General features: G+C 42.7%; 1 long non-coding RNA gene across 1 annotated transcript; it reads left to right on the top strand.

The window, feature by feature from the left end:
* Positions 1-8,860: 8,860 nt before the first annotated feature.
* On the top strand, positions 8,861-14,033 carry LOC116054806. The gene is made up of 3 exons (XR_004106143.2): positions 8,861-9,110; positions 11,899-11,900; positions 13,718-14,033. It is a non-coding gene; the product is annotated as an uncharacterized LOC116054806 (long non-coding RNA).
* Positions 14,034-15,436: the final 1,403 nt, after the last annotated feature.

The raw sequence follows: 15,436 nt of genomic DNA, 5'->3' as shown, positions 1-15,436 counted from the left end.
CGTGGCCATTTGAACGTAAACATTCAGAACATGTATCGTTTCCGGAAGTCATTTGAGTGAAGAGTGTCTCCTCTTGCTCTTCGTGTGACTTTTGTTTTTACTCTGTAACGGATGCGACTTGAAATGTAGCGCAGAACAATACTTGTGATAAAAAGGTCTTAAGTAAAAGTAAAAGTAAAGGTTTGTGTTTCAGTACGCAAAAACATGTCGTAGAAATGGTCAAACTTGGGGAAAAGAAGGCAAAATAATTCAGACATGTTAGTTTTTTAGTTGGAACATTGTGAGGCGTCCCAGATGCTGCTTCAGTCGTCCCCCGCTTGTGATATAGGACATAGGATGAAATGAGCACTGTCCTAATGTCTATCGGGTCGGACCATGAGCAGTTTAACACAATGTGCACCGTGTAATAAATATTAAGGAGGCCGATTAGCGAAAGTGCTAGCGTACAAAGATATAAATAAATTCTGGGAAATTCTTCTACGCAATTATCTCGAGATTCATGAAGTCTGTTTTCTACCAGGAATTATACTGTCCATACCCCCGTGTTGCACCATATAATTGTTTAGAGTATTGAGAGTTGTGAAACATTACAGTACGAACACCCTAAATAAACAAGGCGCCCTATCGTTTTCTTATCAGTCTGTCAGGGGCTTTATAGTGCCAGGCCTCGAGTGCCTCTGGTCTTTTCCTGTGTGTAGCGTAATGTGTAAGAGCTCAGCGGGCCCTGGCAGGAACAAGGCTATTTGGAAACTGTCAGTGTCCGCTCCATGCCAACCAGCCACAAGATACCCCCCCCCCTCCCGTCCTGTAAAACATCCCCTCTGGAACCCCAATGGCTGCCAGTTTCTCAGACAGCCCACCGCTGACCCCTTCAGGCCAGGAAACTGTCGTCCAGCCAAGGAGCCAAAGAGCCCAGCGGCCTCGATCCCTCTCCCCCCCCCCCAGACTCTAAGATGGCTGTGTTGGCTGCTTATTCAAGCCTGGGAAAGAAAGGCAGAGAGACATAGAAAAAGAGCGAGGAAGGGGAGAAAGAAAGAGAGCGCTCAAGTTTGCATTTTTAATTTGATCGCCTCGTCGCTTCATTTCGCTCCAAGATTAAAAAGGCCACTTACTCCTCTCTTTGCTTTGGACTTTTTTTTTAATATGACAAGGATTCCCCCAGCATGCGTGCACTCCAGACGGCACTACAGACGCCACAAGCCATGCAGCAGACAGCCATGTGTCCTGACAGTTGACTTTGAATCAGAGTCGGCATAAACTTGATTTTGACAGCTTTGTTTTTTTTCCTGTGTATTTTTTTTATTTTGAGAAGAGGTCGCAAAAGGTTGCGTGAAAGACCCACTGCCCTCTTGGTTGTCGTCACGTATTTGTCCTCCCCTGCTTTTGTGTCCCCTCTCATTGCAACCAAACACGACCAGTTGGCTCTGTCTCCCTGCCTCTGGGCCCTGTAGTGGAATTGTTAAGACTTTTTTTCCCCCGATTGGGCCAAATCAGGACAATCCAGCTGTAGTGTGGTCAAGAGAGGGAGTAAAAACAGAGAGACAGGAAGAGACGTGACAGCGGAGGGATTGTCGGTTTAAAGTTTAAACTTGGACAGCTGTTGTATCATGAGTGTAAGAGGGATTTCCTGGATGGAGGTGTCCTAATGGCTCAGTGTTAATATGAATTCATAGACAACCCATTAGCGCCCTTCACTAACCCACCTCCTCTTCTTCACTTCCACCATAATGGCCTTGGCTCTGGCCCGCCAGTCTGCATGTTAGCGGATATAGCCTGGATTTATTCTGATGTTCTCAGGGATTACACCCTCAGTGAGCTGTGTATTATGAGTAGATTTAGGCCCATAACTCCCGAAGATAAGGGGGGATTGGGGCGATTGTTTAAACGGCATGTGTTAGCCATCATCGCCGGGACACGGGGCCGGCAGTATGTGTGTGTATGTGAGTATATGCGAGAGAAAGATTCAGGAAAATAAACTCTTCGGAGCATGTTCATTGAAATTCCAATCTGATCTCAGTCACAATAGGAACCACTATTCTGAAATGCGTTAAGTGAATTCAAATGAATGCTTTATGTAACTGAAAAGCTTTTTGGATAATAAAAAGCTTTTGGTTGCAATAATCAAAAAGGGAAACTCCAACGATTATGCACAATCGCCGGAATTTATTTACACATCATCGCTTTGGGAGAGTTTTGTTCCAACCACTTCATAAAAGAATAATGATTACAAAATAATAGATAGTACAATAATTTTTTTGGAGAAAAAAATAAGAAAGATGAAGAACCAATCTGACTCAAATCTGTCTGAATCCAAGTCACATTCAGCTTCAAGAGACACATAATAAAAGATTTTCTATGATGATGAATTGTACCACAAAACTAAAAACAACTGTTTTGAGCCAGAAAACACAGCAAACCCAAAGCGAGACCATCCAGTCTTCCTGACGTCCCGTCGGGTCCCGGACATAAATCTGGAGCTCCGACATGCTGCTGCTGCTCCACACATGTGTGAGTTCTGGTATTGTGGTGGGAGAGCACTGTGTGGCTGAGCAGCCCTGCAGTGAGGCTCTTTACAAGGCATCAGGGACAAGTGAGAGACCACACTGACCACAAAACACAGCTCCATAAACACTGTCAGAGAGCTTGACTTCAGCAGAGGATGGAGCCAAGGACTGGAGGCCTGTGGGATGACTTCACTGACAATGATGAAGTCACAGACTGACACAGCAGAGCTTTTTACACTGCTGTTAGCCTATGACATTAATACCAAGGGTTGTATTGCTGCTCAAAGTTAAAATTAGGATGTCATTGGTGGGAAATTCTCACCTTATATGTTATGTGGACAGTATACTGTAGGTATATTGTACAGAACGTCCTAGGTATTCTGTTAAATGCACTTAATGCATCTCCAATGTTGTCCAGCAATGTCTGCAAAAAGTATATACTGCTGCATATACTTTAACGCTGCCCCAGGGCATTTTGTACTTTGGTTTTGACAATTTGGGGGATTAATTACCCAGAAACTACATGCTGTGATGTCAATAAAGTGCATGTTTTTTTAAACCACATTTCTACTCTGGTCAAAACAACCTGGAACGCAGGAATTCCAGCTGGCAGTGATTAAACTCTGCGTAAATTATGGAAAGTATGGAAAGTTCTGGATGCCTGCTAGAAAGTGTGCATTGTTTTCCTCAGGGTGAATACCCAAATATTGATTTGTGATTGGTTGAAAATGTCCAAAATACTCTGGGACTCGATCAGTAGCTTTTTAAATGACTGTGAAGTGTGGTTGTGCTTTACATTCGAGTGGTTTTACCATGTATGTTGAAAAAACACAGACTGTCCTCACACTGCCGTACTCATGCAGGCGCTCATTGATAGATTAATGTATGTATCACTTTAATGTTGCAGCTTGTAAAAATGTGGCTTATTGTTGTTGAGCATGATTTGTTGATAATATTTTGTATTAATAATCTGAATCTGTAAAGTACCTACGATGATCAAATAAATGTAGCGGAGTAAAACGTACAATATTTCCCTCTGAAATATAGTGGGGTAGAAGTATAAAGTTACATAGAATGGAACTACTCGAGTAGAGTATCTCACAATTGTCCTTACGTACAGTATTTGAGTAGATGTACTTGGTTACATTCCACCACTGTTTCTAATTAGGCGACTTCTCCATTGGAGCACTTGACACGGCTACAACTGCAAATAGATGAATTATTAGAAAGTGAGAAACCATTCATAACTGCAGATTTGATGGATTATTAGGACCTTTGTTGTAATAAATTCACTTCTACTTGAGCAAAATGTCTTCCATGTACAGTAACAGTGCTAATCAGTAGGGTAGCTTTCTCTCTCCATCATTGCCAATCAATCAGTGTAGAAATGAAGCAGCGGTCCAGTGAGCTTTTCCCTTCAGTATTGTACCAAGCTGTCAATTTACAGACAGAAGTATGTCGTCTCTAAAATGTTCCAATAAATAAACATTACTGTGCAAGAGGACAGCTCTTTCTGCACGCATGTGTGTGTGTGTGTGCGTGTGTGTGTGTGCTCGTAAAGTGTGTGTTGCCAGATCTACAGCCTACATCCAGACAGCGACAGACAGACATTATGTAGCTGTGTCACACACAGAGAGAGGGAGAGAGGGAGCAGGGAGAGAACGAACATCTCTGCTTGTTATTCAGCTTATGGATTATGTTCTGTTTAAATGACATCTCTTCAGCTCTGCAAAAACAACTTTAAAGCCCCCATTTTTTTTTTTATTATTATCATGTAACATATTTCATCAAAGTTCTTCCAAAAATAAATGCGGTCACAATGAACATGCTCTGAGGCCTTGGAGAAATTGAGCTGGACGTGGACCAACGGACAGGAAGTCGACTAATCCTCTAGCCGGAGGTCAGAGGCTATACCTTCCTGCTTTTGAAGTTGAAAGTGGAAAAGTTGGCAGATGAAAAATGTCATTGTCGTCAAATTTTCTTTTAGCGTTTTTGACAATTGTTTGCTTTCAACTTTGCTTTTTTTTTCTTCTCCCCTCTCATATGAACACTCACAGAAATGCCCCAGACGGGTGTAATTGGTGTGTAGGGACGGTTGCCGCAAATAACTGTAATTACCAGAAATGACTTGTTTCATGAAAACAGTCACACGTGTCATTTTCTGTTTGAGTGCTGGGGTCAGATGTCTGTAGAACTTTGGGTTACAGCACTTTGCAACTCATTTTTCACACATTAAAGCTCATTGTTTTCAGACACGCTGCGGTTCCCGCTGAACTCTTCACACGCTGATGTGAAATGAACTTGTGAGTGTTTTTTGCTGCCGCAAAGCTGGTAGAGAGAGGGGTCATCAGCCCCCTTTGATAATGATAATGCATAACACACACGAGCGTACGGGTACACATAACAAGCAGGCGCGCGGAGGACAGCAAGCGTGCGAGCAGAAGCACTTGTCAACAGAGAGGCGTAAACACACACAAAACTCGCTCATCGTTTCAGTTGTGCCCTTTGAAGTCCTCAAATATCATGAAGCATTTACAATCTAATTATGTGCGTTTCTTTTTTTTCCACACTCTTTTACTCTCTCTCTCTGTTGTCCCCCCTACAATCCCAGCTGTGAATTGAGGGGGAGAAAGAAAAGAAAAAAACAGGAAATAGCGAAGGCATGAAGACGAGGCCGCACGGAGAGAAACAAACATGGAGAGGGAGGCATGAAGGAAGAGGAGGGAGGCGGATGTGTGTTGACAGTTGGTATGTCCGCCACTCTTTGGGTCATGAAGAAAGAGATACCCCCGCTACCCATACCCCCTCCCTGGGAAGTTGATCTGGAAGCTGCAGGGGAGCTTGAACCAGGACCAGGACTCATCATCACCCAGACCTGTCCACCAAACCCCACCAGGGTGAGGGCGAGCTGGGATACGGAGCCTCCAAATGCCCCTCGAAGCTCCACGAGGATGACTGGGGGGTGTTTTGTCAGTGTTTAATTTAACTATGTGAATTTATGAGCAAATAAAAAAGCAGCCCCATGGCTATGGGGCCTCTCCGGCCATGTCTGACTTTTTGGTAAATAAATCTTAAAGCATCTTCTCACCAAGAGCCATAAAGAAACATTAAATCAAAGACAAACTCTCACTCGGAGGGAACAAATTAGTAAAAGGCAATCTGGGGAACAAGCTGTAAGTGTTGTGTGTGTGTAAGGACAACTGCTCCTGTGTGTGAACGCGTGTGTCTGCTGTTGCTCCTCAAACAGTTCGAAGTGATACAGTTTTATTCGTGTGTGCCTGTATAACAAGAACATAATCTATAGGAGGGTGCAAGGTGTCTGTCTGTGTATGTAGGCGGGCGACGGCTTGTGCCTCAAGTTTATGTGTGTGTGTGTTTATTTTTCTTTCTGTGAATCCTAAGAAGGGAAAGAAATGCATTTAAAGAATGTGTGTGTGTGTGTGTGTGTGTGTGTGTGTGTGTGTTGGGTAGGATCATGTGCGTCGGATGTGTCCCCATTTCTGCACGGTGCTCGTTTCTTCCCTGTTTCCACCCTCCAAAAATCTCGGCGGTGGCAGCGGCGGCAGTGACATTTGGGAGCAATTTTTAAGTGCGCCTGCAAAGGTTGTCATGGGATTAATCTCATCTCACGCTGGGGCGCAGAAAAAAAACGCCTTCCTCCAAGAATTAAACACAATTTACCCATCAAGACAAGTCTTTCAGAATGGGAGACAAGCATAAATAATATCTCCTCGGTCCAGATTCGCTAATTTACAAGCTTAGCATCTCCAAATGTTATTAGCGGGAATGACGAGGTTACCAGAAGGCGCTGTAGGGAATGATTTGTTATCCGGGCAAGCAGCAGCTGCAGCAAAAGGCGCATGTTGGATTGCTGGGATAGAAAGACAGACATACCTGACACCCACTGCCTCACCCCTCCTTCCCCTCTCCCCTCTCCTCCCTCCTCCCCTGCCACTACGACACCCAGGACTGCACACACCTCAGGCTGGCAGATAGTGAACTTGGCATCTCTCAAGCTAATGTTCTTTTCCACTCCTCTCATTCTCATTTGCTTTCAGTCTCCTCTTTCTCCCTCTCTCTTATTGCCATTTACTTTCTCTGTTTTCCCTTGGTTTCTCTCCCTCTCTCCCTCTGTATCACTCTTTCTCTCCCACTTACTCTTGAGGCTTGAAACATCAAATAGAACATTTGGGCAACCGTTGTCATCTTGGCAAGTGTTGAAGTAGCTCTCGTCTACAATAAAAAAAAAAAAAAAAAGAGAGAAGGAAGTTAGTTTTTTAGATATTCAGCCGCTCTCAACTTATAAGTCAAAGCGAATACAGATGTCTCTATGCCTCGTCCAAAAATATGTTTGTTTCTTCCAAAGATCTATATCGCCATCTTTGCTCTGTCGCCGTCAATCACGAGCCGACTGAGTTCCCTGGCCAAGTTGAGCAGAATTTTCCGTGATTAACTTTGTAAATAACCAGGTGCCTCCCGAATTTAGATGCTGCACCTTTTCTAAGCTGACAAGGAGCTAACACCCTCAATCTGACGTTGCCGTTGTGCGAGCGAGATGAATCGCTCGCTCGCTCTGTGTGCGCCTTTGTGTGTGCATGCATGTAGGTGTGCATGTATGAGTGTGTGTGTTTAAGGGAGAGTATTTTGATCTGTGCTGGCTGTTTATCTTGCTGAAACAGGAGTCTCCCGTCACTCCAGCCCCTTTCTGATCCTGACAGATGAGTTCAACCCCAGCCTGCAGCCTCAGAGGGGAAGAGAGGAGGGGAGAGAGAGAAAAGGAAAGGAAAGGAAAGGAGGAGGAGAGGGGAGCGGGGGGAGGGGAGGGGTAAGAGAAAGAAACATGGAATATAGGAAACAGAAATAGGAGAGAAAGTGAGTGAAAGAAAGGAACACACATAGAGATGGAGAAAGAGAAAAAGACAGAAAAGGGAGAGGACTGGAGGAGAAAAGAGAGGACGCTTAGCTTCACCTGCCAGTCTCTGTTAGCAGGGATGAGCCAGAGTTCCCTGCTTCTGGAAGCTTAGTGTCAAAGGTGGGACTGCAGGGCTCTGTCTGACGTTTATGTATGTGTGTGTATGTGTGTGTGTGTGTGTGTGTGTGTACTGTATACATGTGAGTGTGTGTGTGGACATGTGTCTTCGGGCCCAGTAGGGGTTCCCCCGCATGTTCCCACTTCTCGCCTCTCCACTGCTCCTGCCATCACTCAGAGGTTGGGGGTTGTGTGTGTGTTTGTGTACAGTGGTATGGACGGGTAATGTGGCAGGCATCTCCTCAGACAACCAAAACAGAGGACCCTGATCTCTGCCAGACTAATTGGATGATACATCTGTTTCTTGTTTTTGACAATATTTTGATTTTTTTCAACTACTATTTTTTAAATTATTTTATTTATAGAGTTAAAATAGGTCTGAAATAATAATTGCTCCACCGTTGTTTGAAGTCAAACTCAGCAAGAGGGAGTTTAAATCTGCTGTACTCTAGCTGTACCTTTCAGCTAAACCAACATATCTTCTATATTATGAAATACTAGGTTCACATGATTAATATTTTAAATGAGAGCATTTAGGGATTAGTAGTCTCTTTTACCAGTGTGGGTAGATCTTACACTCAGGTAGGGGTGTAGCATAACATTCTGGGCCCTGTAAAAAGGCATTCTTTATGGGCCCCTCCCCACATCCACAGCTATTCATTCTAACATCTTTTTGGGCCCTCCTTACATGAGGGCCCTGGGTACTCAGTCCCATTTCCACCCCCACTCTGACGCCCCTGCACTGAGGCATCTACCTCATTCCACCAATTCATGTGTCACATCACACCATATTTGGTCAATGATGATGTATTTGGTCAGATAGTGAAGCTAACTTGCTACATCATGTTTGTCATGTTAGTTACTGAGGAAAACAGTAACTATGGATGTTCTACATTATGCACACATTAGTAAAATACAGTCATTTCCTATTTATGTTAATTCCACAATTAAACAAAATGACTTGTATTTTTTTCTTGTAGTACTAAAAATGAGAATCTAAGTAAAATGATTAAATATACAAACTGTCTGAAAAATCCTGCAATGACAGATATTTTGGCTAATTGGGGGCAGATGGAAAGAAGCTGTAAACACAACATTGACATACATTTTAAATTGATATGGCTACGTTTTTAGCATACAGTTGCCCATTTATACATCAAGCCGGTAAAGAGCAACATTAGCATTATTTGGAGTTGTGTAGCTGGCCACCTGATGAATGTAAGTTCAATATTCACTCTTCTTTTAGATCTGTTTTGGTCTCCACCAACTCCTGAGGAAGTTTCAGTTTCAGTTCAGTTTTGAGTGTTTCCTGATTTATTTTGGTACTCACCTCTTGTTCCAGGTAACTACTTCCTGCCCCTGTGTTTTCCCACCTGTGTGATGACCTGCCCCGGCCCGATTAGTTCCACCTGTGTCTAATCACCCTCCCTCCCTTGTGTATTTAATCTTTGTCCTCCCCTTGTCTTTTGCAAGTTTGTTGTCTCTCCTTGTGGGAAGGAGTCCAGCCTGTTTATTGTGTTTTAGTTTCATAGTGTGTCAGTATTAGGATTTCCTTCTGCCTATTTTTGGACTCTGAAGTTTAATTTTTTCATTAAATCTTCTCCATGCTGCCTTTCTCATCTCTGCATCTGCATTTGGGTCCAAACCTGCTACATTGTTGAAACCGTGACAACAATGAACAAAAAAATAAAATATATATATATGCTATTTCCTGCAATTTCATAAATTATGATAAAAAATGAATTATTTATATATATATATATATGATATATTCGGATAGATAATGTTGTAGTTCAAACTGCAAAGGGCACTGTGCTCTACTGTCTTATCGTTTCACTTATGTTCAATTCTAACTGTAATATTTAACCCGGGTCCAAGAAATTTTCAGCAAAACCGGACTCGAGTACTACAGCACTGTAATCCAGTAACTGCTCAGATGAGCATATCAACATTTGTATTCACTCAGATCTTCTGTGGTGGCTGGACATTAGGAGGATACAGTTCCTAGAGACGATAGTAAGAAAAACAACATTTACTATAGGCTAAAAGTGAAGGAGACCAAAATAGGATTTTGAAAGGTTCATATAAAATATTATTTATAGCTGCTTTTAAGGTTTTTCCTGTAAAATAAAGCTCCTAAATCATTATATTCTTGGGTTGTATCAAGTATTTATCTGCTCCAACATAGAGGCAGGAAGAAACATGATGAAATACACTGAACAAAATTATAACACTACTTAAACACTTTTGTTTTTGCCCCCATTTTTCATGAGCTGAACTCAAAGAGCTAAGACTTTTTTCTATGTACACAAAAGGCCTATTTCTCTCAAATATTGTTCAAAAAATCAGTCTAAATTATAATAATAATAATAATAATAATAATAAAGCACTTCTCCTTTACCAAGAAACTCCATCCACCTCACAGGTGTGGCATATCAAGATGCTGATTAGACAGCATGATTATTGCACAGGTGTGCCTGCTGGCCACAATAAAAGGCCACTCTAAAATGTTCAGTTTTACTGTATTGGCAGGGTCAGGGGGGATCCGGGGGGGGGGGATCCGAAAACCAGTCCGTTTCCCAATACCAAGAATGCAAAGAACAGACTTGTGTTCTTGGGGAGGACGTTCTTGCTAGTTGTGCCTGGAAGAATGAACTTGCAAGTTCACAAGCACAGAAAACACTGTTAAGAGTTTGAGACGATGCATACTTCCTGTTATTGCTCAACCCCCCCAGCACAGAGGCTACCAGCAGGGCTCCAAAATAACAGCTAGAAATAAAAACCACAACAATATAACCACTTTATATTAAAACAATCTCCGGACAAGAAAACCTCACAATGTTACAACTATTGCAATAATATTGAAAAATAAATCTTATTGAGCTTTAATTTTATTGTTTATGGTTTAGCTCAAACACTCCTTACTTATTCAAAAGAGTGGAACGTGATCCCTACTATTATTAGTGTATAAGTTTAAGTCAGTTTAAATTAAAAAATAAGTAGGCCTATGCACTGGGGTGTCCTATGTGTTCATGATCGTGATCATTTCTATATTATTGTAGTGCCCTGTATATGCCCAGGGAGATGGACATTAGCAATTCAAATTATAAAGGTTGGTGTCTCCCCTTTAGTCTACATAACATGTCAGCATGTTACCACTTTATGTACAACTCTTAATTTATCATACAGACTGAAACTCAACTTCTAATAAATCAGAAAACAAATACACCAAAAAAAAAACTAAATCTATATATACGTAAATGTATAGCCTATGGCATAATTTAAACAAGTCTCCCGAAAAGAAACGTGTATATATCTCTCCCCCTTGTGTGTGTGCGTGTGTGTGCTTGTGGAGTTTAACTCTGAAAAGACAGTTAACCACAGGTTCCCATTAATCTTATGATGGACATGTGTTGTGATATTTAAACAAACGATCCGTCAACGGCGAAATAAAAGCCTCTTATTTACGGGACCGGTCTAAAAGACCTCCGGCTTCCAGCGGGGTCTCTGAGCGTGACTATCCGAGCGACGAGCTAGCGGCCGGGGCAGGCGCAAGCTGGCGGCCGCCTCACTTCACGGAGCTCCGAAAACTCCGAAAACCTTGGAGCAAATTGTCAATTCGGCAAAGATTTTCGCAAGACTGCCTATATTCGAAATCTAAACCGTTCATTTCTCGCCTAAAATGTGGTCAGAAGTTAATTTGGTGATGAATAAGATGGCGAAAATTGTTAAAATTGTCCCATTTTTGGGCTGTCTATGTACCGGAAACCCGACCATCATTGAATGCCGAAATGAATGTTGGGATACGGTTGCAGCGAAGTTCATACAAGTTACCAACCAATGCATCCTCGGTAAAATGGGCGTGTCAAGAACATTTCCGGGAATCTTAACTGTTCTTGGTGAAATGCGAACTTGTGTATTGGGACAGTACTTGGGCAACACGAGATGACGTTTCACAGGGACACAAGAACACAAGTCAATAAAAGAACACAGATTGAGAAACGGCCAGTATCTGGTGTTAGGGTTAGGGTTCATCCCTCTCTCTCTCTCTCGACCTGACTGCAGTTTGTCTTCGTAACCGACTTGAGTGGGCAAATGCTCACATTCGATGGCGTCTGGCACTTTTGTGTTCTCTTCACGGATGAACCCTAACCCTAATGGGGGCAAAAACAAAAGTATATTATAATTTTGTTCAGTATATTTAATCCATTGTTACCATGATGTCTGTGTCCTTCACTTTCCAACTCCCCTCTTTCAACTGCTCTCAACTTCCTGGAAAAGCTAAGCGTGTCGAGTCAACTGGTGGGTTGTTACCAGAAAGTGGTTCACCTGGTACTCAACGACAATGGACCCTGGAATATCCAGCTGTCCTTCTATGTAAGTAAGCCGGCTTTAGCTTGATTAAAGGGCCTATTAGGCTCCAGCAAGGATAGATTTTCTATTGCTTGTGATACAATTATTATTTTTTTTACCTTTTTTACTTTTTGCTGGATACTGGAGCCCTATTATTGTTGCCTTTTGTTATTTTGCCTATTATCCACCACCCCTTGACCTCATATGCATGCATATAGATAGCCCAGAACTAACAAATGAATCACTGTTGGAGGGGAGAAAAGGCTGATTATTTATTGAATGAGGTTTCACTTCTGTAACAGAACTTTAAAGTTCCAATTTCAATGTGGCTTTTTATCATGTGCATACCTGTTGCTGGTTCAAAATGCAACAAAAACGTGCACGGTTTAATATGAAATTTGGCTTCTCGTGTACCCTTCTCTTTCCTTTTTGGAAGGAAACAGTTCATTAACTCTTCACTAAAAAAGTGTGTGTGTGTGTATCCAGACTAAACCCCACCACCACCTCCTCAACCCTCACCTGCCCCACTGACTGATGTCTTGCCCCTCTGACGACCCCCCCCCACCACCTCTCCAAATAATTTCATACCTCTGCCAGTTCCCGCCCACGCAGGCGTCTTCCTCACTCACTTCCCTCAGCCAAGACACAGGGGGCCCGCACCGATGCCCAAGGCTCTACAGCGCTCTAGCTCCCTTGCGCGCACACACACACACACACACACACACACACACACACACACACACACCGGCAATCACCACCTCTGCACTGCTGGGCCATCTGTAGAGTCTCGACATGCTGGTGCGGCAAGCCAAGTCACCTTGCTGTTACACAACTACTTTTACAACAGTTTACATGGGCTACACATGCACACCTTCAATTAGCTACACAGTCAGCAACAATGTGTGCCTTGTGTGAAAGTAGGAGGCTTTTGCTACATGTGTGTAGGTGTGAAAGTCTGTGTGTCTGAAGGGGATATTGTAGCAGGGGAGCACAAACGCAGAGGTCCAATTTGATTTCAGCCTGTCTATTGAACTGGTGTAATTGGGAGCACGACCGACATCGCAGCAACTGGTAGGCTATGGGTCAGACCAACTGCTTTTAGTGCCATCTCTCTCTCCCTTTTCTCTCTCCTTCTCACACACATGGGACTCTTTCATCTCTTACCATCGCTTTACATTGCCCATTATCACCTCTAAACCCCTCCATCCACGCGCCTCTCCTGAATGGGATGGAAGCTCATTCTTTTTCAAAGCCGAACATCTCTCGCCTTGACTCAGCCGAGAGGCCTTAAAGAATGTACCGTATGTGCAAGGGTAACCTCCTCACCCCGCCCCGACTTGACCCAAAACGAGGAAAAACAGTATGTCTTTGTGATGGCTTGTAAACAGGATCGGAAGTTTCTTTTCACTCAGCGATGCAGAGAGACCTTGACTTCGACCCCTTGTTGTATCTGGCATTGCAAAATGGGAGCTGTAAATGCAGAATAGTTTTCACTGAAAAGGATGCCGCGGAGAAAGATGGTGATTGTCAAATAGGCCAAATTGTCTGAGAACACCCTTCCTGCAAAGTGTTTGTTCGCATTCTCACATTCTCTTATTTTAGAGTGCTCGCTTTCTTGAAAAGTGCCGATTTTGCTATACAGACCTGTAAAAATTAGACCTTTCGGAGAGGCAGCTCTGTGATGCTGACCATCTAATCCACTTAGATACTCTGACCCCGAGTCGCTTTCCTTCTTTTCTTCTTCCTTGTTTACCTTAAATGCCTCTCTAACTCAAACCTGCCTTAGTTTTTATGTTTTTCCCTATCTCCTCACTGTTTCTCTTTCTCTCAGATCTGTGACAGAGGACTACTGGGTCACAGAGCGGAGTCTGTGAAAATCTCACCACACTTTTAATGACTTTAAATGAGATTCGTAAAACATGCAGAAATTTAGAGAGGGAGAAAGAAACAGAGGGAGGGACTGAGAGCGAGAGACGGCGAGGAAGCAGCAACGCCTGCCACCAAGCTGACAGCGAGCAGGCTTGACATTTGGCCTCTCATAATTAGGAAAGTGCCAGATTCCGTCCCACTAAATCTCAGCTCAAAATCATTATTCTCGACGGTGTTGACTCTGCAATGTCCAACCCGCTTAAGCCCTCCTCTGTGCTTTTTTTGTCCCCCCCCCCCCCCGTCTTCCTTTCTCCCCGTAAAAATATCGCAGCCAAAATTACATTACAGTTTTGCGCTTGCCTCCCCCTTAATTGCTTGCCCTCCAAACACAATCTGCTTTGGCAATACATAAGATGGTATGTGAGTTAACAGCGACAGTGAATTGGCAGCGAGGCAGCTGAGCGGCGGTCTGTGAAAAAAGGGAGCACTAAGACAAGGAGATAAAGTGTGGAGGAGAGCTGGAGAGGAGCTGATCACACACAGACAAGCTGGGGAGCAGCAGACAGATGCCATGAGAGCACGGCTGTCATCCGCACAGCCAGGATGGAGAAAAAAGAGGCCGGGATGGAGAGACATGGAGGAAAAGAGAGGCACAGGGAGTGGGAGAAGGAAAGGAAAGGTGAAAGGGAGGTAGAAAGCAGCAAGCAGCAGAGGACACAACTGTAATGGAGGGAAAAAGTAAAGGGGAGGAGATCAGGTCTAAGTTAAAATAATGATAAAGGGAAGAAGAGAAAGGAATGAACAAAGAGGAGAAACGTTTAGAATTTTAAAATCACAGGAAAGAAGGCCTAAATATGGCTGAGGAAGTGTGTCGGATGAAATGTCATTTCCTCTCATTCTCTAATTAAAATTGCACTCCTGAATGCTTATTAAATGAAACTATTTATATATCCAATGGACAAACATTATATACGTTGTGACATTATGTTGTCTGTGTAAAGTACACTGACATTAAATAAATTACCAATCAGACTTAAAAAGAACATAAAACATGCTGGAGCCCGAATATGCAAATATGCAAGGAGAGAAATGACTCCACCTCCTAAAAATACTGGGGTTGGGAGAAGCCTTTTATGTAGTAGTCAAAGTATGAATTACTGTATATAGATTATATTACATTCTAGAAACGCAGAGAAAAAATCATGTATAATTAAAATCATAATTAAATGTTAGATACAGTACAGTAACAGTACAGCTGCTATAGTGAAGAATAATTTCCTGTACATTTATTTTACTTCTCAAACACGGATTCCATAGGACCTTTTCTGTGACCAAAATAGGTAGAAAATAGGCACCGAAGACAGGAAATTATGAGTGTCATACTGTAGAAGAGTACGGGGATTTGAAGAAGAGAACATACAATATCAGTACCTAATAGAGTCTGTCTGTATTATATTGTAACAGTGATCGTATTTTCTTCATCTTAACTGTAACTCTAGTATAATATTTTCCAGCCAGTCATATATGTAGGAAGGTCAGTGAAGCTAGAGCTGTGCATGTGTTTCATTTACTACTCTGTATCTTTTTTAGTTCATCATTCAGCATCTGTTAAATCCAAAGCACCCAGTCAGTCATCTTTAAATAAATAAATAAATTAAAAAGTACCATGATTTGTTTTAAG

Source organism: Sander lucioperca, chromosome 20, assembly GCF_008315115.2.
Source record: "Sander lucioperca isolate FBNREF2018 chromosome 20, SLUC_FBN_1.2, whole genome shotgun sequence".
NCBI classification, from domain to species: Eukaryota; Metazoa; Chordata; class Actinopteri; order Perciformes; family Percidae; genus Sander; species Sander lucioperca.
Note: the sequence above shows the minus strand (reverse complement) of the source record. Positions and strands in the feature narration are given on the sequence as shown.